Here is a 23,311-nt window from a genome sequence, read left to right as displayed (position 1 = left end):
CTGGCGCACTTGCCCATCCCATGCAAACAACATATCCAGGACCCAGAAGACCCCACATCATTCAAATCATTCATATGAGTCTCAGCAAACACAAATCCATGTACATTAACACATCACAGTCTTCCATGCATATAACCCAGCTGCATGAGGGACACAGTTGCATACACCATTGTGCGCTGTCAGATGATCACACACCTATGTCACACAAGTCTTGTCTCCCACAGTCACATTGCAGATGTCATGCTGACCCTCTGAATCATGGACACCCCAGTTGTATGTAGCAACAAGCCACACCCTAATGACACAGAGGCACACACCTGAGGGCACATGTCAATAAGCACAACCTGCACAGGAGTGGTATTACAGAGTGTTTCTGAATGCCCTTGAGGGGGCATGACTGGGCAGGACTAAGTGAAACAGTGTATTGCCCCGGACAGTAGTCAGGTGGCTAAGCAATTGTGACATACTTGATATTCATACTCCTGATGTCCAAAAATTGGAGTCCCCGGCTGCATGGTTTTGTTTTGAATACCCCAGAAACATGTTGCGAGTCAGACCAGCAATTAGTACACTTCTCAAGGGCACACACAGTTCACATGTCAGATCTCAGGCATTGTGTAAACAATTGACCCACCCATGAAACACACAGTCATGGGAACTGATGCTGACTGGTACCTGAAACATAGATGACTGCAGGGACACAGTGCCCTAGTGACACAAGCAACAGACTGTAGGGGCCACACCTGTGGAACAGATGAGGAGGGTGCATCACACAAATGAGGGACCTGATTTTGGGACTCCAAGACCTACGTAATGTGGAAGTGTGACCAGGACAAAAGACTGCTATTTGCATGTCAGACATAGTACACAGATCAGGCATGGACTTACCCCCTTCCTGCTGCTGTCTGGCCTTCAGCTGCCTATCCAGGTCCGGGAAGACCACCACCAGCATCCGGAGCATGTGGGGAGTCAGGGTCCGGTGTCTGCCCCTCCTGCGTGGAAGTGAAAGCTTCAGCTGAACTATAGCTATCCTCCGGGTCCAGCCACGAAGGTCCTGCCACCTCTTTTGGCAGTTGTGGATCCGGCACTTGTAGACCCCCACAGAACAAACAGCCTGGGCGATGGTCAGCCAGATCTCCTGCTTCTGGTGGGCATCAACCTGTGAGGATGACAAAGTGAAAAGTACATTAACACACATGCCCCAGATTTGTGCAGCACACTATTGGATATACATGTCATCATCACAAAGGGAAATAAATTACACAGGTATTGCAACCATGGGGAATGAAAACTCACATGCATGTCTGATATGTTAACAATGCCTGGGAAGTTTAAGCTTACACTAATGCAATTTAGCAGCAGGACACCTGTTCATTACATGTACCTACATACTTTGTGGGATGAAAGTAGTCAGTGAGAATGCTTGCCACTGGTGTACACACTGCTAGTACTGCTAGTCAGACAACATGCATAATTAGGAAGGCAGTGCACAGCACACTCACCTGCTCCCCTGGTGTCCCATTGAGCTTTCTGTACTCGGAAAAGGAGCCCGTCCAGCAGGGCCTGGTTCTCCCCCTCAGTGAAGGCTGGGGCCCTCTCCAGTGTACGTGCCATAGCAGGAGCCAGAGGATGCATAGACAGCAGCAGTGGTAGCAGGGATGTGGTCCAGTAGCATGTAGTGCAGGCAAGTGAGCTCCTTGGGGGCCAGCCAGCCTTATATCTGTGCTGCAGAGGCAGACTCTGTGCCATGTGTCCCAAGTGATAGGTCCAACACGGTTGCATCCTATGAATCTGGCCAATCCATTCAAAAGTACGACTCGTACACGCCTTCCGCATCATTCAAATCTTCACCTTCATGGAACACTTGAAATTGCAACATTGTTGTAGGCATCCAACTGAATTTCCAGTGTACAGCTCGTACAAGTTTTGAATTCGCATCCGTCTCCATGACAGTCCTGAGCCAATGGGTGCGCCCGGCTCGTTCAACTGACTGTACAACGCGTATTTTGAATATACACATGCACCCGTCTCCATACGATTCAATGACCAAGGCGTACGCCTGTCTCGGACCATGCCTGTCCGATGCGTATGCATGATAGTCACCTGCGTCGGACCTCATTGTACGCAATGACAATGCGTACGCACGGCTCGGTCATGACCCGTGGAATGCATACGCATTGTCACCCGCGTCGGACCTCATTAGTGTGACTATTAGACGGATGCAACACACATATACTGGCCATGGACACCTGCACACACCTGCCACACTATAGCATTGGCCACACAGTGTCCCATGGCATGTGAGGCTGCATTCCCTGGGTGTTTGAGGGGGCCACAGCTGTTTTTTTGTCTGGCACTTTGTGCAGCCACTCCCAGACTGTGCACGTGTACATGGGGGCAGAGTCCTTTGTGTGTTGTGCACATTAGCACTGTGATGTGCAATTGGACAGTAATGGGCATGAGTGAAGGCCACAGTGTCAGGTTGGATATGTTTAAGACATGTCACATACACCCCGAGTCCTGGGGGTGATGGCATGTACGTCACAGTGAGACCTGTAGCCCCAACACTGATGTGCACCCACAGTCTGTGTGCATGTTGTGTCTCAGATGTGTCTGATCACATGTTACCAATGGGTGACAGTCTCCACATCCATGTGGTATATGCATCAACCTTGATGGGGTGTGTGTCTAAGAGACGTACATGGAGGGCCGGCAGGAACAACATTGGCCACTACCTGTGGGACTTGCGCTTGCCTTGAGGTGTGTACGTGCTACGCCATGTCCATTGCTGTGTTGATGTGGCAATACAGGGAGCCTGGGTTTCTGCATGGCAAAGATCTGTGATGCCTGGGAGACACGAGTCCTCATTAGTAAATGGGGTGGGTTTTTTGAACGTTGCAGCAGCACATAGGTTGGGTGACACAGCCAGATGATTAGCCCATTGCACTACATGGCACTCATGCCTGTCCGACGCGTATGCACGATAGTCAGCCGCGTCAGACCTCATTGTATGCAATGACAATGCGTTCGCATGGCTCGGTCATGACCCGTGCAATGCGTACGCATGACCAACAGCACACACCTCAGTACATTGTGTAATGTCATGAACTAGCATGTGATAGTGATCATGGTCATGGCCACATGGGTGGATGTACTGACAATCTTCCTTTGTGCATCTCTGTACTGCAGGGCACCAGCTGTCCATCGGCCGTTCCCAGACCTTGCAACCATGCAGGAACTCGACAGCATCAGGCGGTACCGCTTCACCAGGCCACTGATTGAGGAGTTGGCGGAGCAGTTGGCACCACATCTGCTAACTGGCCGGACATACCCCACAGCACTGACCCCAGAGGTGAAGGTGATGGCAGCCCTGCACTTCTTTGCTACCGGTACCTTCCAGTACACTGTGGCTACTGCTGGTGGTATGTCACAAACGATGTTTAGTCGGGTGCTACGCAATGTCTTGGAGGGGATGTTGCAATTCCTCAACCTGTATATCAAGTTCCCGAGCCAAGATGAACTCCCTGAAATTAAGGATGCCTTTTATACATTGGGAGGATGCCAAACGTCATTGGATCTATTGATGGGACACATGTTGCCCTGATACCACCACAGGCACATGAGCAGGCATACCGGAACAGGAAGCACTACCATTCGATCAATGCTCTGGTGGTCTGTCTTGCTGACATGTTGATCACACATGTGTGTGCACGGTTCCCTGGTTCGGCGCACGATTCCTACATTATGAGGAGTAGTCACATTGCAACGCTGATGTCACAGATGCCAGCTGAGCGTGCCTGGCTTGTCGGTGTGTACTGACTGTTTCTCATTGTGTGTGTTTGGCAAAGTTGTATTCCACACTCCTACAAAAATCAGCTACTTGTTCATTTTTGTGTGTGTAGGTGACTCTGGATACCCCAACATGCCGTGGTTGCTGACACCCCTCAGGAACCCTGTGACACCAGCCGAGCTGCGCTACAATGAGGCACGTGGTCGGAGCAGGAGGGTGATTGAGCGGACATTCGGCCTCCTGAAAAGCCGCTTTCGCTGCCTGGACAAGACCGGAGGGGCCCTCCCATATGAGCCTGCAAAGGTGTGCAAAATACTGGTCTGCTGCATGCTACACAACATGGCGGTGCGGAAGGAGGTGCCTCTCATCCAGGATGACGATGACGACGACCAACGTCCGGCACCTGTGGAGGATTCCGGCCTGGGCCAAGATGCCAGTGATGATGAAGATGATGGGGACGTCCGCTCCCAGCTCATCAACAACTTCTTCACCTGAATGTGAGTTTCCAGTGTTGTTATGTGAATGTATGGAGGTAGCCTGGAATGTGCTGAGCCAGCTCTGTTGCTGTCTGAGTGTGTCAGTGTGCCACTTGACTGGATGCGTGCTGTGATGTGTCCATTCAGGTGGTGTGTACTCCACAATAGGGTAGTACTGCTAACTAGTGTTTGTGTAGGTATTTTGCAACATGTTTTGTGCATGTGTATTGCATTTCCCTCCTGTTCGTCTGTGCTTTTGACTGTATCTTGTCGGTCCTTCCCAGGGTCCTTTGCCTGTTGTGTGGTCAACACTGACCCCCAACACCCAGAAGCCAACACCAGTGTGACAGTTGACAATTCCCATCAACTGATGTACCACACAACCCTGGACTTCCATTCTCCAACACATTGTGAGCATGTGTCCACTGTTATGTAGAATTACCGTGCAACTAGTGTGGAATAAACATGTTGCTGATGTGTTATGAACCTGTGCTACGCTTTGTTATGTGCATTGTCTGTCTTCCCACATCTGAGTGACATCTGCTTACCTCACCTGTGGACTGGTTACCACTGACTGGGGTTGGTGTTGTGTCTGTGCATGCCAATGTGTTTCAGGTCAACATCTTTGTGTGTGATGAGTAACATGGCCATGGTGAGCATGTTTTGTGTTGCCATAGTGGTGTGTCTCCCAAATGTGTCACATCCCCATGACTCACCTTACGTTGGTCACATTGTTGCAGTATTTGGCATGCACTGTGTTGTGTAGCAGATCGACTTCGCCCTGAACATGACAAGTTGGAATCACAACAGAGGCAAGTATGGTGTACTGGTGAGTTTATTTACAAACATGTATGAGTGAAGTGCACAGGATGGTGGGTGCTGTACAGTGGTTTGGGAATCCAAAGTTCACATTGGAGTTGGAAGTGCTGGTAGATGAATTGTCCAGAGTAAAGTCCACAGTCGTCTGCTACATTGGCCCCACATGAAAGATTCATGTAATGTGGGCGAGTTGTGTGCGATTGGACAAGGTGAACGGGTTGCGCACAAAAAACATTGTCCAGAACAGGTTTGTAGGCCCTGGGGGATGTGCTAGGACATCTGCCTCTCACATGTCCTTCTTCGGACGACCCCTCTTCTTCGGGGGGGGGGGGGGGGGGAGGGAATCCTCATGTGCAGGCCTCTGCGGTGCAGGGGACTCTCCGCCAGAGTCCTCCTCCATTCCTGTGGCGCTGGCAGATGGTGTTGCGACAGATGTTGTGGGCACACAGGGGGGTGTGGACAGGTTGGTGTTGATCTGGCAGAAGCATTGTAGTATGTCCCGATGCACCGCAGTAAGGGCATCCCACTTTGCCTCCTGCTCGTGTTGCATGTCCTTGAGGATCCCCACTACCTGGCCAAATCCTCCGGTGCCATCCTGGTATGCATCTAAGATGCGTGCCAACTGGGAGTCATCATGCAGTCCAGACCCCTCTACAAGGCGTGCCGTGGGCCTCCCACCCCTTCCAGCACCCCTCTCCACACGGGCAGGACCAGCGGCGTTACGCACAGGTGACACTGGGACCCCTTGGGTGGTGTTGCTGGTGGTGTGGTCTGTAGCTTCCGGGGGGTCCTGTGTCCCTGTGCTGTGGGTGCGGATTGTCCTTGGTCTGTGTTGGCAGGGGTGCCCTGTCGGTGTCCAGATGCTGGAGGTGTGGGTACAGGGGGGGGGGCAGATGTTGCTGCTGCTGGTGCTGCAGGATGGCTCACACCAGAGGGGCCAGGTTGGTCGTCGTCATCCGAAGAGGACAGTGAGAGAGTCAGACCAGAGAGCTCAGTGTCCACCAGAGTATGGGACTGGGTATCCTCGTCATTTGGCGCTGGGTGCCCAGCACGACCTGTGTTTGGAAGAGACACACAATGTGATTTATGTTTCTACATGCATCATTGGTTCACAAACATGACATTTTTCAAACAGATGCCTGCCTGTACACTGCTTTTTCCCAGCTTGTCACAGACAGAGTTTGATCTTCTTGTTGGCCATTTGCCAGCATGGCCTTGTGCTCCCCACAACAGAGCCCAGTGTCAGCCATCTTCTCAGTCCCTTCCCACTCCCTGTGGGGCGAGTATGGTTCAGGTTGATCTTGCGGGGCCATGTGGGTGGGTGTAGGTTGTCTGTGACTGCGAGTCCCATCATACTCTTGGCTACGCCCCCCTTACCAGCATGCCCATGCTTCCTCCCTCTTGACTCTGCTTCCCTGTGAGGTGGTGTGACATCAATGGCAAGATGGCTGACTGTGAAATCCTGGTGTTTGTTTGGCTACAAGTCCCAAGTGAGCCCCTGTGCTTCACACAGCAGCACCCAGTGCGGGGTATCGTTTGCTGATATTTCAATGAGGTGGGTGTCAATGCATTGTACCCGGTGAGTTGTGTGGAGTTTGTGTTGGGGGGTGTCTCCCCATGCTGAGTAGTATGGTTAGGGCTGTCAGTCCTCCTTCCCATCATGAAACGTGCTTCCATTGTAGGGTGTGCAAGTTGTCTTTCAGGATGTCAGTCAGTGGTGTCCTGCTTCTGATCTGCACACAAGCCCTAGCAGGGCCTTGTGCTCCCCACAACAGGAGCCAGTGTCAGCCATCTTGTCAGTCATTTTCCACTCCCTGTGATGTGGGCATGTTTCAGAGGGGTCTTGATGGGCCAATCAGGAGGGGGGGCATTATCTGTGACTACAGGCCCCTTCATGCTTTTGTCTACACTCACTTCACCTGCATCCCCACTATTCCTTCCTGACAGTCAGCTGCACTGTGAGGTGGTGTGTTTGTGGTGGCAAACTGTCTGGCTGGGTGTATTTGGCTTAGTGCCACTGGCTTGCTCTATTTGTTTGTAGGTTGGTGCATGTCATGACACAGTCCACAGTCACTATGAGATGGCAGATATTGTGTTTGTGTGACTGGCATACACATCTTGGGTTGATTATCTATTGGTTAGTGTAGCTTTGCTTGCGGTGCATGGTTTCACTGTTCCCTTGCCACACAATCTTGGTTATGTTTGTGTACTCACCAGGCTCTGGGATGTCTCTTAGGCCATGGACACTCTCTGGTGGTAGGAAGTCCCGCACCTTCTCCTCCCAGGTCCTGAAGTAGACTGGTTTGGCAGGAGGGCCACCGCCGGTGCGCTGACTCAGGGCGTGATCTTTCTCGATGAGTTTCTTGACCCTCCTGCGCACGTCATACCACCGGTTCTGGATATCGTCCTTTGTGCGCAACGTTGGTGCTTGTGCGTTCACCTTGTCCACATATTGGTTTTCTGTTAGATGGCGGTTCTTTGAACCAATGTACCCAACAAATGTGGCTCTACTCTGATGATCTCGTCTACCAGCACTTCTAACTCACTATCTGAACTTTGGATTCTTCTTTGGAGGCATGGTGATGGGTGGTGGTGGTGGTGGTGGGGGATGTGTGTGAGGGTGCAAGTGATGTTGGTTTGGTGTTGTATGTGTGTGTGCTTTTGTATGAGGTGCTGATGGTGTATGAGTTGTGTTATGGGTGAGTTGTGAGGGTGTCTGTGGTTGCTGTGTACTGGTGTTTGCTGCTGGCTGTGTCTCCTGTTTGCAAGGGATGATGGTAGTGAGTGTAGTCCTTTATATAGTTGGAGTTGTGGGTGTGTCTTTGTCCCATGGTTTTTTTGGGGGTATTTATTGGCTTAGTCATTGCTTGTTTGGTCCTTTTTTTGTGTTTTTTCCTTTGTGTTTTGTAGGCATGAAGGAGACGTTCAGGTCACGAAAGCGGACGCTGCTGTTGTCTTGTGCGGGCTTCTCCACCTCGTTCACGCTGCCTGTCTTCTGTGTTTGGTACGCGTCGTTCGCAGCGGTCTCTATTGCTTGTGTGCCGGGTTGTCTGTGCGTGTCGGTCGTGCGGCTTGGTCTCCGTGCGAGTCGGTCTGGTTTTACACACATTGCATCATACTGCGCTAATCGTACATCGCGGGTACGGGTCGGTCGGGTTCATTCCGGGTTCGTGTCGGTCGGTGAAAATCGCGTCAGTTTTCCGACCGGATCACTATTTTGCCTCCGGCTTGGTCGTACGGCTTGTATTCCGTACGTGTCGGTTGTAATTCACTCGCGTTGCATCGTACTGCATGGGTCGTACGGCACTGGTCCGTGTCGGTTGGTATTCGGTCCGGGTCCGTGTCGGTCAGTTCGTTTTGAGGCCGGAATCGGCCCCTATGTTGTATATTATTGTGTAATATGTTTTTATACAGTGTGGTATGGATTAATGCAAATGGTCTGATGTAATGTATTGCTTTGTGGTATTATACTGTTTTGCATAGTGATGAGGTGTGCTGTACTGCAATGTGGTCCATGTGGTGTAGCATTGGGTCCAGTAGGGTTGAAAGAGGGTAGGGTATTTAGTGGTCTTTTCCACTGTGTTGCAAGGTGTTTTTTGGTGTGGAACGGTACACTGTTTTTGTTAACTAGTGTGAACCTATATTGTATGGAGCGATGTGAAGTTGGGTGAGGTTGTGTGGTATTAGATGGTATAATGTAATACGAAAGAGTGGTGTGTGGTACAGTGTGATGTATTGTCTGCTTATGTGATAGGTTGCTGGACAATTTTGTATGCTGTAATATGTGTTATGTAGTACTGACTGATGATTTGCTGTGTGATATGAAGTGGTACGGTCTGATGCTGCACAGTGTGGAATGGTGTGACTAGTATGATATAATGTGGTTGCAATGATGTAATGTGGTACGGTACAAAATGCATGAGGTATCATGGTTCGGTGTTGCATGGTATGAAGGTGTTGGAAGCAGCGTTGTATGGAATAATATGATGCACTAAAAAAGGTTTTGTGGAGTTGTAGTAGTAGTAAAGCTTTATTTCGATATAGAAACATATCATAAAAGCAACATGACAGCATAAAAACAATGGTCGAAACAAAGCAATTTACAATTCCTATTACCATTAAAAACATTTCATATTTACACGGGATAATCTTAAAATTTATGAAAAATCAAAAAGGGACACTTTACTGTATCGTCAGTTGTTTAGCAGATCTTATGCGCCAAGCCCAGCCTAGGAATTTAGCCAAACAAATGGCAAAAAAGGGTCTTGCATCTGAGAGCAGTATTCTTATAGCTTCCAGATGTGAGCGAGTTCCCAGGCTCCTACAAAGAGGCTTCAACCACCTCCGTCTAGGGGCCATATAGACTCGACACTCAAATAGAAAGTGTGCGACAGATTCGATTTTTAGCTCGCAGAATGGGCAATAGGGTACAGTTTGCAGTGGTGGTTTCCAGGTAGAGGTAAACTGACATAAAGGTAAGACCCCAACCCTGAATTTAAAATATAATGCCCTATCATGTGGACTGTGAATCAAGTCCAAATATGGTTCTCTGGAGGGGATATCTTTAACCATCAAGAAGTTGGCAACAGATCTTGGGTGATTTGATTTACCAAGTCTCTCGTTATCCACCCAAGACCAGTAAGCCTTCTTCAGTTCTTGTTTAGGAGGTGCTGTTTTATTTTCCCACGCAGCTCCCAGACCGAGCTTGTATAATGCCCTCTTGACCTCTCTGAGCCAGGCGATCTTATGCCAGCCAGGTAAGGACAGTACATCTTTTAGGGCGTCTGCATAGCTGTGGAGTTCGGGGACGTTCCAAATTCTAGACCATAGTAGTAAGGGGCGTAATTTAGCTTGCTCGCAGATTGGACGGGTACCTGCGTCCAGCAAGAGGGGGATTGTGGGGGTGCTCTGGGGTAGCCTCATCAGATCTTTGTGAAATTTATTTTCTAGGTGGGCCAAAGTATCCACTCTCTGGGTACCCCAAAGTTCTGCGCCATACAGTGCTGCACTCACAACCCTACCCCTATAAATATCAAGAAGTGCCCCAATAGGTTTTATGAAGGAAGCACGCTGCTCTTTAAGTAACGCACCAACAACCCTCTTATGGGTTAGAAACACTTTTTGGTGATGGGCCTTCCAGCTCATACTATCACAAAGACGTATGCCTAGATAGTCAAATTATTTGACCCGTTCTAATGTGACAGAGTCTAGAGTGGGGGGTTTAACAGATTTCTTAGGGGGGTTGAGGACAAGAAATTTGGTCTTGCCAATATTTATGGCCAGTCCCTTGGTGTCACAGAAGGCCTTGAAGCTGGAAAGTAGTGCCTGTATGCCTACAGGTGATTTCAAAATCAGGAGGGTGTCGTCCGCAAACAGGAGCGTCGGGATTTTCCTTCCAGCCAGGGATGGTGCATCTGCAGGATGTTGAAGAAGGTGCTCCACCACTCCATTGACGTAAAGCGAAAACAGAGTGGGGGCAAGCACACACCCCTGGCGGACGCCCCTGTCTACTGGAATACACAGGGTTTTTTCTCCCTGGGCACCCCATCTGATTTGGGCAAAGTTGTTTTCATGGAATTTTATCAGCAAGGCCAACAAATAGGGAGGTAGACCTAACTCGTCAAGGACCTTCCACAATAATGCTCTTGGAACCAGGTCGAAGGCTGTTTTTAAGTCTATAAAGACTAAGTATAAGCTGCCCCCTCCTAGCACCACTACCTTCCAATAGAGCATTAAAAGGCGGAATGTCTGCTCGACGGTGCCTGTCCCTGATCTAAAACCCGCTTGGAAATCAGACAATATCTGATTTTCATCCACCCACTCCAGAATCCTGCCCAATACCACTTTCCCCGCTACCTTTTGCGTCGAATCCAGCAAACTGATGGGGCGGTAATTGGCTGGGTCTTCCCTGCTACCCTTCTTGAAAATGGGGACTACTTCAGCGCTCCTCCAAGAGTCAGGGAAAGACCCCCCCAACATAACCTCATTAAGAAGAGCAGCAATTAATCTGCTCCAAAATGGGGATTATTTTTTATCAAGTCGCCCGGGATCCCATCAGGTCCTGCCGCTTTGTTAGAAACAATACACCCGATTGCCTTCTCTACTTCCAAGGTGGTAAATAGGACTTCATTTGGTGGGAGATCTGTGGAACTGAGCCTTGGGAGCGGGTCTGGTTGCGGAGGCCCTGTCTGAGCCGAATACAATTTCGAAAAGTGGGCAAACCAGGGATATTACAAGTCAGTTGTTGATTAATGGGCTTGTCTCTTGATCTTAGCAAGTCCCAGAACCCCTTAGCATCTTTCCTTGTGCTCGCCTCCGTTAGGTCACACCAAAAGTTGAAATCATATGTCCGCTTGGCCTCAGTCACAGTTTTCCTATAAAGTTTCCTTGCAGACCTGATGGTAGCTTGGTCTTTTCCTTTTACTGCAGCAACAAGATCACCCTTAGCAAGTCGACACTTGGCTGTGAACCACTTTTAACTTGTTCTCAGGGCCCCCTTTGAGGCAGTTCTGGAGCTGGGTTTGGGAATGATGAACAGCCCACTTAATGCCGTTACAGTCTCCGTAAATAACGATAAAAACATCTTGCTATCGCTATTCGTGCTATCAAGCCTAGATTCAGCCTCTAGTAAGATGGTTTCAGCTTGTGACATCCTAGCCTCATCCGCTGAGACTCTTGCCCATTTAAGACGTCTGCCACAGTTTGAGGGAAGAATCTCATGTGAAGCTTTCCATAACTGATTAGTAGCTTCTTGAGACCCAGTTTGCCTGGGGACAGAAATGGTTAAAGCGAGAGGGTTGTGGTCGCTGTCACAGGTCTCTATAACCTCCATGTCTTGATGATATGGCCAGAGGTTATAGTTGAGCATAACAAAGTCAATTCTGGATGAGTGGCCCGTCCTATTGTATGTATGGGCACCCATGGGATCTGATTTAGAACGCCCATTCGTTGCTCTCAAGTTATGCTCCATGCAAAGAGCATTTATATTGATCGCCTTTTGTGTCGATTTAGGGATCGGTTCGAGGTTCAAAATAGGGATGCCCCTCCTGTTATCCTCCTCGTTGGTATCCAGAATATCTTCTTTGGCTAAAGGCTCAAAACAGCAATTAAAATCGCCTGCCAGCAGGACGAGAGAGTCAGCGTCACAGGCAAACAGGTAGTTACTTAAGCCTAAAGAGTTTAGAGATCCTCCGTTCCTATTGCCCCTTAAGTAGAGATTAAATAGTTCTAGTTTCCTTCCCCCTTTGTAGTGCACTGTTAGCCATTGAAGGTCAGGTGTTTCGGTGGTCCTTTGAGAAACACTGAGGTCTAGTGCTATGTTGATCCAGATGAGAAGACCACCGGATGGGCGTCCTTTAGAACCTTGGTGACATACAGCCGGAACATAGAAGGTCGAAAACCCCACTCTATGTCTAGGTTCCTGGCACCATGTTTCCTGTAGCAAGCAAATGTCATAGGGTGCCAGGAAGGTGTTCCATTCCGGGTAATCAAAGTTACGTGCAAGGCCAGCCACATTCCAGCTTAAGACCCTCAGTGAAGAATCGCCTGGGGAGGCAACTCTATCAGGCAGGTCGATCTCCATTGGATTAGATTGTACTGGAGGAGGGGGGATCGAACAGGGGCTGTCTGGCCTCGTTTCCACTCTTTTGCAATCTAAAATGGCCATTTTGATCGGTTCCATGGCCCGGGGCAAGAGAGTCAGAAGCCCAGCTTGGCTAGTTGGAGGGCCGTTGGTTGGATTTCCAATTATGTCTATAACATGTGGAGACAATGCTTTATCTAGTTGTGGGCATGCTGGGAACATAGAAAGTCAATCGACCTCCTCCAGGCCTCCAAATCTATTGTAGGTTGAAAGGCCATTCCAGTGTAAAAGAGTATTCTTTTGCCTCATGGGATGGGTGTTCCATGGGTGGTGCTGCACCAAGGACCAGTTATCCGCTTGGGTATGCAATTGGCGTGGGGGGTAAAAATAGGATAGCGGCCTTGGTATGACTAAAGAATCTTCACTAGTTGGCCAGGAACAGATATAGTGCGCCGTATGTGGGTCTTCAAAAGTTACAACTACACAGTCCCCTTGCTTAGATTTCTTGGTTGGGCCCACCCAGGGTATTCTACGGACCATCATTACTCGGCTTCTTTTGCCATTGGGAATCGGTCTGTTGACATTAAGCCAGTGCATAGTTTTATTTTTCAATGACCAGTGGTTTTCGTGTTGGTCAGTGCCAATCACAGGGACGCCTGTCAACACGACCACATAGTCATTGGCCTCTGGTGGAAGGTCTATATAGCCTCCTCTAAAATTTTCTTTTGGACGAGGACCCTGGGTTTCGGCAGGCTGGGGTCTGGCGGATGCTACCAGGTTTGGATTTACTTTTCCAGGCTTAGAGTTCCGTGTGGGAATCTGCGGTTTGGTAGCCTGAGGTTTAGCGGTTATGGAAACTTGATCCACAGCCACAGTCCTCGACTTAGGAACAGGCCTTACAGCAACAGGTACTGGTGGGGGGTGCTGCTCAGCTTGCAAAACAGGGGCTGGCGAAAGTGGGTCAGATAAGGACACGCCCTGGTTTGAGACTTCTTAGGCCGAGAGTGGCCAGAGCAATAATGCTCTTCTCCATCTCGAGTAGATTGTTTTCTATCCTAGACAATCTTAAGTCGAGTGGTGAGAGAAGTTTTTTTAATGTTTCCCAGACTTGATCTATAAATTCCTTATCATTCCTTCCCTGGTCTTGTACCTGCGCCCCCTCGTCTACTGGGGTGGTGTTGGCTGGACCCTCTCCCATACTTTGGCATACTGACTGTGTGCTCAAGGAACCCTCAGGTAAAGCATTACGTGCCTGAGTGTTGGTCATTGTGAGCTGGTGGGAGACTGCGACCTTTGCCTTTTTACGAGAGTAGGCTGAGCGTAATTGGCGTTTTCTTTTGGGTTGTGCACCACTAACACGGGAAGTAGTTGGGAATGCTTGGGAAAGGGGATTAAGGGTGGGGGTCTGGGCGAGAAAAGGTGCAGCGAAACTTAGCTCTTCTGTAATGCGTGATTGTTCTAAGGGCGGAGTGAGGGTGGAAGTAATCGGGGGCTGGTGTAAATCAACCTGGGTGGTAATACTATTTGGGCGGGCAGGGCGTGCTGGAGTGACAGCAGAGGCTATATGTCCTAGGGATGATTTTTTCGAGAGGGCAATTACCTCGGACAGCCTACGTGCAGCTACCAATTCTAGGGATACCCGGGTTTGAAGTTTAGATATTTCTTCATCGATGGCTATATTTGTGCGGGTGATGAAGTCGTCCATAGGGCCACAGATTTGTGAACCACCTTTGGAGGCTTTGCTACGTGTCATCCTAGTACTCATGGTGCTTACGATGAGATCAGGGTCGTCATTCGACTAACTAACTAGGGAGCTTCAGTTTAAGCTAACCTGTCTCAGCACGATGATACAATAACAAGCAGGTTAGGAGCAATAAGGGGGGTGGGCCTGGGCCGGCCTCAAACGGCCCGGTCTTAGCCCCGGTCTTAGCCCCGGTCTTAGCCCCGGTCTTAGCCCCGGTCGTTGCCCCGGTCGTTGCCCCGGCCGTTGCCCCGGCCGTTGCCCCGGCCGTTGCCCCGGCCGTTGCCCCGGCCGTTGCCCCGGCCGTTGCCCCGCGCGCGCGCGTTGTCCACACAAGCTATGAAGGAAAAACAAGAGGAAGGGGCGGGAAGAGGACCAGCTGCGGCCGATCCACGCCGCTAGGAATGCTGGTCCTCGCAGTCCCGCCTCTACCCCTGTTGACCAGATGACAGCTTGCAAGGGGCGCGTTGGTGCTCAAAGCACGTGAAGGAAGGCAAAAAAGATGTTCCCCAGAGAGAGTCTAAGCCTACGAGCGGCACCCGCGAAGCGGGGGCCGCGAGGCGTGGCGAAGTGGCCAGACAGCAACAACACAGGAGCAGCGCTTCTTTGCAGGAAGGGTCCCCTTTGTGGAGTTGAGTGGTGATGTATAGTTTTGAATGGTATGATAAGGAGACTGGATTTTATGATGTGGTAGGGTGTGATGCTGTTAGGATGAAAGTCCTAAGTAAATCTCGGAAAAGACATGCCGTTCTGTTGTGCACATTTCTTCTGCCTAACACTATGTTTTCTTCCTGTGAACTTGACAGTCAAGCCCATAAGAGGTCCTCAATCTTTTTACTTTTCTGTTATTCATCACAGCTGGGATAAACTGTATTCCATGCTGATTTCAAAATGTGTAACTGTCTGTATTTCTCATTTCTTCAAAACTACATACATCAAGGGGCCGATTGCGATCCGGGTCAGAAGGGCACCGAACGCGATCCGGCTGGAAAAACTACAAGCCGTACGCGTGTTTTCCACCCGACTCGTACAGCTGTACGATCGAGCCAGTACGATGCGAGCTACATGAAATTCACTGACCGAGTCGTTTCCAGGTCCGAACTGCTCCGTACGTCTCGGTCATAAGCTAACCGTGGCGTGCAATGGATGGGATTCACAATCGAGCCAGTACGATGCACGCGTCGGACAGCCTGTGCGAGCCGGAGTGTCCAGCTCGCAAAAGCTCCCGGAGTCGGAATTCAGGGGTCGGACCCCCCCCCCCCCCCCCCGACACCCGCAGCCGTACGACTCGCACACAGGGGGAGACACATGGGACTCCCCCACACAGGCATGTACGGCGCAGATGGCACCGACGCGTACCCACTGTAGGGGGCTCACTTGTTCGAGACGTATCCATTCAGTCAATGGGAGCGCATGTACGCATCGTACAACTGGCTCCCATTGACTTCTAGGGGAGTCCGACCGAACCGAGTCCGACAGCATACGTGCTCGTCGTACTCGCTCGGTCAGACTGTAGGGGTCCGGCTCGGTCAGAAAACACTCCGGATCCGCCTCGGTCGGAGTGGTTTCCGACCCGGATCGGAATCGGCCCCTAAATGTCATTGTATCATATGGTGACAAACAGGAACATCATGATATATCATGTGTAGGTCTATGAAGCTAGTTCAGGTTGACATGGTCATATGACCTGATTTTCATACTGAGGCATATTATTTTGCTAAATCCGCATAAGTCCAATTCTTATGTCTTCTTCTATGAAGTCAGCAACAGTTCAGAGACAGTGTTAACTACACATCTCTGCCATTCTGACACTGTAACACAATCATGTATATATATATATAAGGTACACTTAGAAGTGTCCTCGATCACATGTCCATCTAAAAGTCATGCATGCCACGCCCATCATTGATCTGTTGGTTTCAGAATCACGCCTACAATTCTGTTTTCCATTATGAGGGAATGTGAGCTGATGTCACTTGAAATATTCAGGGCATCCCATGTGCTAATGTGACATTTCTGTATGTAGTCCTTTGCAAAAAGTTATGTTGGAGTGGGAAGCACCATGTGCTATAATTGTAAATGTGTTGCTCATAAACACCCACTGCTACATGAATCACAAACAGAATATCGAAGGTCAGAATAATCGACCTACAGAAATATCGACGCAAGAATATCGAAGTCAAGACATCCTATCAACATTATGGTAAGTACAAAAATATCGGGGGGAAAATATCGATGTCAAAAATATTGTTGTTAAAAATATCATTTTTTATTTAAGTTAAACAAATAATGTAAAATAAAGTAAATAATACATAAAATTAAAATAAACATGGTTAATAAATATTTTAAAATGTGTAAAAATTATAAGTAATATATATGTAATGTAAAAATAAATGTTACATATAATATATATACACACACTTAATATTTTTTAATAATTCTTTTAATAACTTATAAATTGTTACAAAAGATCTTATATTATAAATACATCTATACACATAAAACAATATAAATAAAACTTAAATAAATTTATATAACAATTTAAATTTATTTTTAATCTTTTTAAAATTATATACTACATTAACTAAAATAATACAAAAAATATTAGATAGCTTAAGGATAAAAATTACTATTCCAACTCCAAACAGTGGAACAGTAGGGAAAGTGTTGGATAGCGTAAGGGTAAAAATTACTATTCCCACTCCAGTGACTGCAACAGTAGGGAAAGTATTGGATAGAGGAGAGGATAAAATTACTATTCCAACTCCAAACAGTGCTAAAGTAGAGAAAATGTTGGATAGCGTAGGGGTGAAAATTACTATTCCCACTCCAGGGAGTGCAACAGTAGGGAAAGTGTTGGATAGTGTAGGGGTAAAAATTACTATTCCCACTCCAGTGAGTGCAACAGTAGGGAAAGTGTTGGATAGCGTAGGGGTAAAAATTACTATTCCCACTCCAGTGAGTGCAACAGTAGGGAAAGTGTCGGATAGCGTAGGGGTAAAAATTACTATTCCCACTCCAGTGAGTGCAATAGTAGGGAAAGTGTTGGATAGCGTAAGGGTTCGATAGCGCAAGGGTTAAATTAACATTATTAATGACATTTTTTTAAAATAAATAACATTAATAATTAACAAAAAGTTAATAATAAATACCAAAAGAATTAAAATAATATTTACTTAACAGTAAATTACTTCCCAGCCTATTCCCCCCATAAACACACAACCCGCTACACATAAACAATAACACAATTAATTTAATTATCAATTAATCAGTTAATAAAAATTAATTACCAATGAAAAATTAATAAATTAAGAATCAATACCAATTAAGAATAATTAATATTTACTTAAACAGTAAATTACTTCCCACCCTATTCCCCTATAAACCCACAACCCGCTACACATAAAAAAAATAACAGAATTAATGTAATTATCAAGTAATCAATTAATAAAAAATTACCAACTCATAATAAATTAACAATAAAGTAATTAACAATAAACATCATAATAAATTAATTACAATTGATATAATGATAAATTAATCAAATAAAAAGTAAGTACCAATTAATAATTAATTAACAATAAATTAATCAAACCCAATAAATAAAAACATTAATTATAATTACATTACTTCCCACCCTATTCCCCTATCAACCCGCTCTGATACTAAAACGCAAAATTTACTTTAAAAACAAATACTCATTTCTAAACATTTAATACATATATTTAAACATAATAAAAATACATTACAAAAAATGTTAAACATACATATAAAATACATACTAAAACACATAACACTAATATAAATATCGATATTATTAACAACGATATTTTTGCTAACGATATTACTTATTTCGATACATTTGACTGCGCACCCTGCTAAATCAGGCATGCAGGAAAATCAAACCTGCATAGGACAGGGGAGTGGACTATGTGGCAATGTCAATTTTTGCCTCAGTAACTAATGTACAAACCAATGTATATTTTTATGTACATAAAGGAGTGTACATATACTCTCCTGTCTTTCTCAAGTTTCCTTTCCAGTGGGCAGCCTAAAAGGAAGCAGGAACCATAGGATGAGGGATGACTGAAGAGAAGGGACTCAGCCATTTCTCAGGCACCAGAAGATTCCACCACCACAGAGGAGTAAAACAAGGATATCAGCAGGGAGACTGTGCCCGCCAGGTGAGTGATGGTTGTAATCGAGTCGTACATGTCACCACCCCTCATGTAAGGGGGTGGATGCACGTACTCTTAATACTGGATAGATATTGCCACCCACAGCAAAGGTCTCTGCATGGAGATTTTTCTCTTTGAATAGGGCTCTATTTTGGTTTGCAAACACTTACATTTTTAATCCAATTTCTGGATAGAAACCAGAGTAAATATTAGAGATTGACAGCCTGATTTTGAGTTTGATGGTATGATTATCCACCCATCTCGATGTTTGAGTTTGATTCATACCTTTTTTTTCTTTATATGTATTTGACAGTTCATCATCACCGGTATGGCAATAAAATCCAGTGTTCTTTTGATGGATTTTCACATTTTCAACATGGCACCACTATTCCATTCAAACTCCATCAAGTACACCACCACTGTCCCATCAATAGCACAGTACAGGACATCTTATCAGACTTGTATGCCACCTTTCATTTCCACATAGCATCCTAAACAGTCAACCCAGAGATGTCTGTTTCAATATGGGTAGATTATCAAGGGAGGGATGAGGAATGATTCTTTAGAGGGGTCCAGCACCCTTGCTCCTCCGAGATCAATAAATTCACACAGGGCCGGGCCGGCTCTAGGGCGGTGCGATCGGTGCTAACACACAAGCCTCTGACTTGGGGTGGGGCTGTCATTTTTACAAGTAATATTATCATTTTAAAAGCACCAACCTGCTGGCGCGTTCCTGGCCTATAACAATTTGTGTAGGCATCAATTAAAAGGTCAAGATAACTCAGGTGATTTATCGTGTTCCTGGAAAGGGACAACCGAAGGTTTGTCTAGTGGAAGTTTTGACTCATCCAAAGGTGGCGCAGAGGGTTAAAATGCCTGCTGCTAAGAACGTGTACCATCCAGATAACAAAGTGCATGTAATGTAAATAGGTCAGTGTGTTACTGCTTCTGTAAGAGAGCTCCTTTTGTTACTTGTTGTTGTTTGTAAGTCAAAATCGTACTATAGAACATTGAGCTATTAACTGTTTTTTTTTTCTTGTCCTCATTTGCCTTGTTACCACCTTACTTCTAACAATTTTGCCCTGGGTAATCAAACCTCATTTTGCTGGAATAAGGGATGACATATTGTGCGCGGAAAAAAAAACCCAGAGAGCTAGACGCCATTGGAATCTACTGGGCGACCTTCCTCTACCAACAACCGGAGACCCAATCCCTTATCCTCCTGCCTACACTGGAAGACAAATATCAACAGCTGAGGCAGATGAAAGGCTTAATCATTGGACTGATTTATTTTTCCTGAGTACCCCAACTTTAACCACACCAGGACAAGAAAGGAGCCCAAAATTTGTCTCTCTTTTTCATCCGATCCGAAATATCCAACTTTGCTAAAAAATTCATCGATTGTATCCAGCCACCCTCCGTTGGGGAGGCTGAAGAGACCCATAATTTACATAACTATCTGCGGACCAACAGCACAGCATAAAATACCAGCTTTGCAGTGTCTTTTGTAATTTTACCTTGCAGATAGAGCCTTCCAAATATAACCAGTTCAACGCTTATCTTGATCTGATGATTTAAAACACTCGACTGGCAATTACTCACGGCCTCCCAAAAGACTGTACCTTCGGGCAATGCAGAAACATATGTAGATCATCTTCGTTTGGACTACCACACTTGGGACATGCCACCAGTCCACCTGAGCCGAATTTAGACAGCTTCTGTGGAGTCCAATAAGCCCTGTGCAACGTAAAAAAATAATTTCTACTCAGATATGCAGGTTTGACTTTTTTGTAAAGCATAGACATTGATACTTGCCATTGGTCTTCCATCGCAGTCTCTAGCAAGCATCTTCCCCACAGATCTTCCGGTAAAGTGAAGGCGCCATCCTTCGTCTCTAGCATCAGCCAGTACCATAGTGCAATTTCTTTTTTAGACATAACACTGGACACAAGTTTTTCCTCCAATTCATTCGGTCCTCCTATCAATACCCCTGACGCCAAATACCAACTTTATCTGGACGTACTTAAATCTTGAAAAGCTCTGGCCCAGCTCCTTCTTGCACCAACCCCACAAAATTAAATAGCCCTCTGGAAATAACTGCTTCTACCTTAAAATACCCGCCTCCTTTAAGGGTCTAGCCAGTAAATCTTTAGTCCAAGATGGAGATCCAGGTGCATCCCAAATCGGAGCCAACTGACTGAAACTGAATCTTTAGGGACATTCTGATTCTATACCAAGTTTCCGCCATGCCCATTAGAACTTTTAACCTGACTGTCTTGAAATATTTCGGATCGGCATACTTTAACATAAAACCACTTTCTGCTCCTTTCTTTCCTCAACATTTCCTTAAAAATCTTGCCTATCTCTGTGTTCGTAGGGGTACCTAATAACATCATTCCCTTCTTCAAAAGGAATGCCCACGAGTAAAATAATAAGTCTGGAAGAGCTAAACCCCCCTTCACTAATCTCCTTCTAAGCTTTTTCCACGCTAGTCGTGGCCCTTTTGACGCCCAGATGAAAGAACTAATTTCACCTTGCAATTTTAAAAACCATTCTTTCCTGAAAGTTAAGGGGATTGTTTCAAAAAGACAAGTTAGCTTCGGAAGAACCACCATCTTCACCAGATTAACTCGTCCAAATAGTGTAAGTGGGAGATGCATCCAACCTCGTAAACTAGCACAAATTTCCTTTTTAACCCTATCAAAATTTGCCTTAGTGAGTTCTGCGATGTTCTGGGTTATCCTGACTCCTAAGTATCTCATTTCTCTTTTACATTCGATGCCCTCTGTCTCCATATTCCATGCCATAACTTCCGTTTTCTGCCTATTAATGTCATACCCCGAAATTTTACAAAACTCATTCATTATTTTTAAAAGACAACTCATGGTTTGTTGTAAATTGATAGTATATAATTACAATATCATCAACATATAGCCCGATTTTTCTGTTCCAATCATAGAATTTAAAAGGCAGTATACCCTCAAAACTCCATATTTTCCTAGCCAGCGGCTCAATATGAAGATCAAACAAAAATGGGGATAGGGGCACCCTTGCCTTGTGCCCCTCATAATCCGCACCTGCAGAGTCAGCACCCAATTGACCAGCACTCTAGCTACCGGAGCAGTATATATACTTTTTAACATTATGCAAAACTTTTCACCCAAGTTAAGATGTTCGACCAGGGTCTGCAGATATACCCAGTTGATCAAACGCTTTGGCAGCGTTTAATGCTATTACTGCCAACGGTAGATCGTAAGCCGTAGCCATATCTATAGAACCAGTAAGAGAAAACGTCAGCTCTTTCAAAGCTCTGATAAAACACTTTTCTGATCTTCGTGGACCATATGCGACGTAATCCCATTTAACCTCCTTGCTATAACTTTGTAAACAGCTTGTAATCAGCATTTAAAAGAGAAATAGGCCTATATGAAGCAACATTTTTTAATGACTTTCCAGGCTTAGGAATCAAAGCTATATTGGCCTCATTCCAAGGCTCCATATGCTCCAACCAGATCATCACATCCTCCTCCGTAACTACCAGATCTTCCTTATATACCCTTCCAAAAATGTCTATAAAATGCTGATGCAATTGCTCTACTATCGCTGAGGACCACACCTGAATCTTCACAACTGATTCCTTAATCAAACTCCTGACCTGATCGCTCTTTGCCTTCCAGGCTAGCAGCTTGCTACAGCCCTCGCCATATTCAAAATGCGCTAGCTGGCTAGACCTCCATTTCTCCTTGACTCCATTTCTCAGGACTCCTGATAAACTCACTTTTAAATTTAGCATTTCGTCCATCTCCTTTTCATGGCTCCCTGAAGTTATTAGAAGTGCTTAAAACCTCCGGATCGGTTCTTCTAACTCCAACACATCTCTAAGATACATTCGCCTTTTCCCTGCTGCCAAGGCACCTAATCTGCCTCTTAAATAGGCCTTATAGGCATCCCATTCAAACCCGATCTTTGCTGAACCTTGGTTCCGCTCAAAAAATTCCTTGGTTTCCTCTTTCAAAATCTCCACCATCTCATCTTCAAACAGAATCGTACGGTCCAGCCTTCATATTGAACTTGTGATCCCCTCTCCTACCCTCATCCAAAGAAGGATAGCTGGATGATCTGATAAGTGAACCCCAATATGTTTAACTTCCAAAACCAAATCCTTCACAGCTCGGTCCACCAAATAATCATCTATCCTTGACCTATGTTTATATATTTTTTTATAATATGTAAAACTGATATGGGAGCCTACCTTACATCTCCATATATCGCAAAGACACCACTGCACCATCAACCTTCTCACCCTATGTACTGAATTCCCCTGCCATAATAATATGACCGGAAAAACTCAAAAGCTCATTTGCTAATTCGTCCAACGGACCTGTGTCATCCTGATTCGGACCATAGTAGCCTACCAAATTAAAGATCTGCCCAAGAACTCTTAACTTAACTATTAGCCACCTTCCTGTAACACTCGAAACATTGCCTTCTATCAAAATATTCAAACCATGCTTAACTAATAATGCAATCCCTTTGGTAACTGCTGTCTGGCTCGTATACATTGCATGTGCAACCCATCTCTGTGCCTTAAAGACCGCCCTGCTCTCCTCCTCTGTCAAATGTGCCTCCTGTAGAATAATGATTTGTGCAGAAGAGTCCTTCAAATACTGCATTATCTTGTCCATCTCCTACTCTTTACCCGAAGACCATTTACATTCCACGACA

The 23,311-nt window shown here is 46.2% G+C and overlaps 1 long non-coding RNA gene across 1 annotated transcript in view; it reads right to left on the bottom strand.

Annotated features, from left to right (window-relative positions):
- The window catches only part of LOC146871567 (uncharacterized), a 68,536-nt gene that overhangs the window by 2,370 nt on the left and 42,855 nt on the right, over positions 1-23,311 (bottom strand). The gene's annotated exons all lie outside the window — the stretch shown is intronic.

Source organism: Triturus cristatus, chromosome 1_1, assembly GCF_964204655.1.
Source record: "Triturus cristatus chromosome 1_1, aTriCri1.1, whole genome shotgun sequence".
In the NCBI taxonomy this organism is placed as follows: Eukaryota; Metazoa; Chordata; class Amphibia; order Caudata; family Salamandridae; genus Triturus; species Triturus cristatus.
The sequence above is the reverse complement of the archived record's forward strand: the minus strand, read 5'-3'. Positions and strand labels throughout refer to the sequence as shown.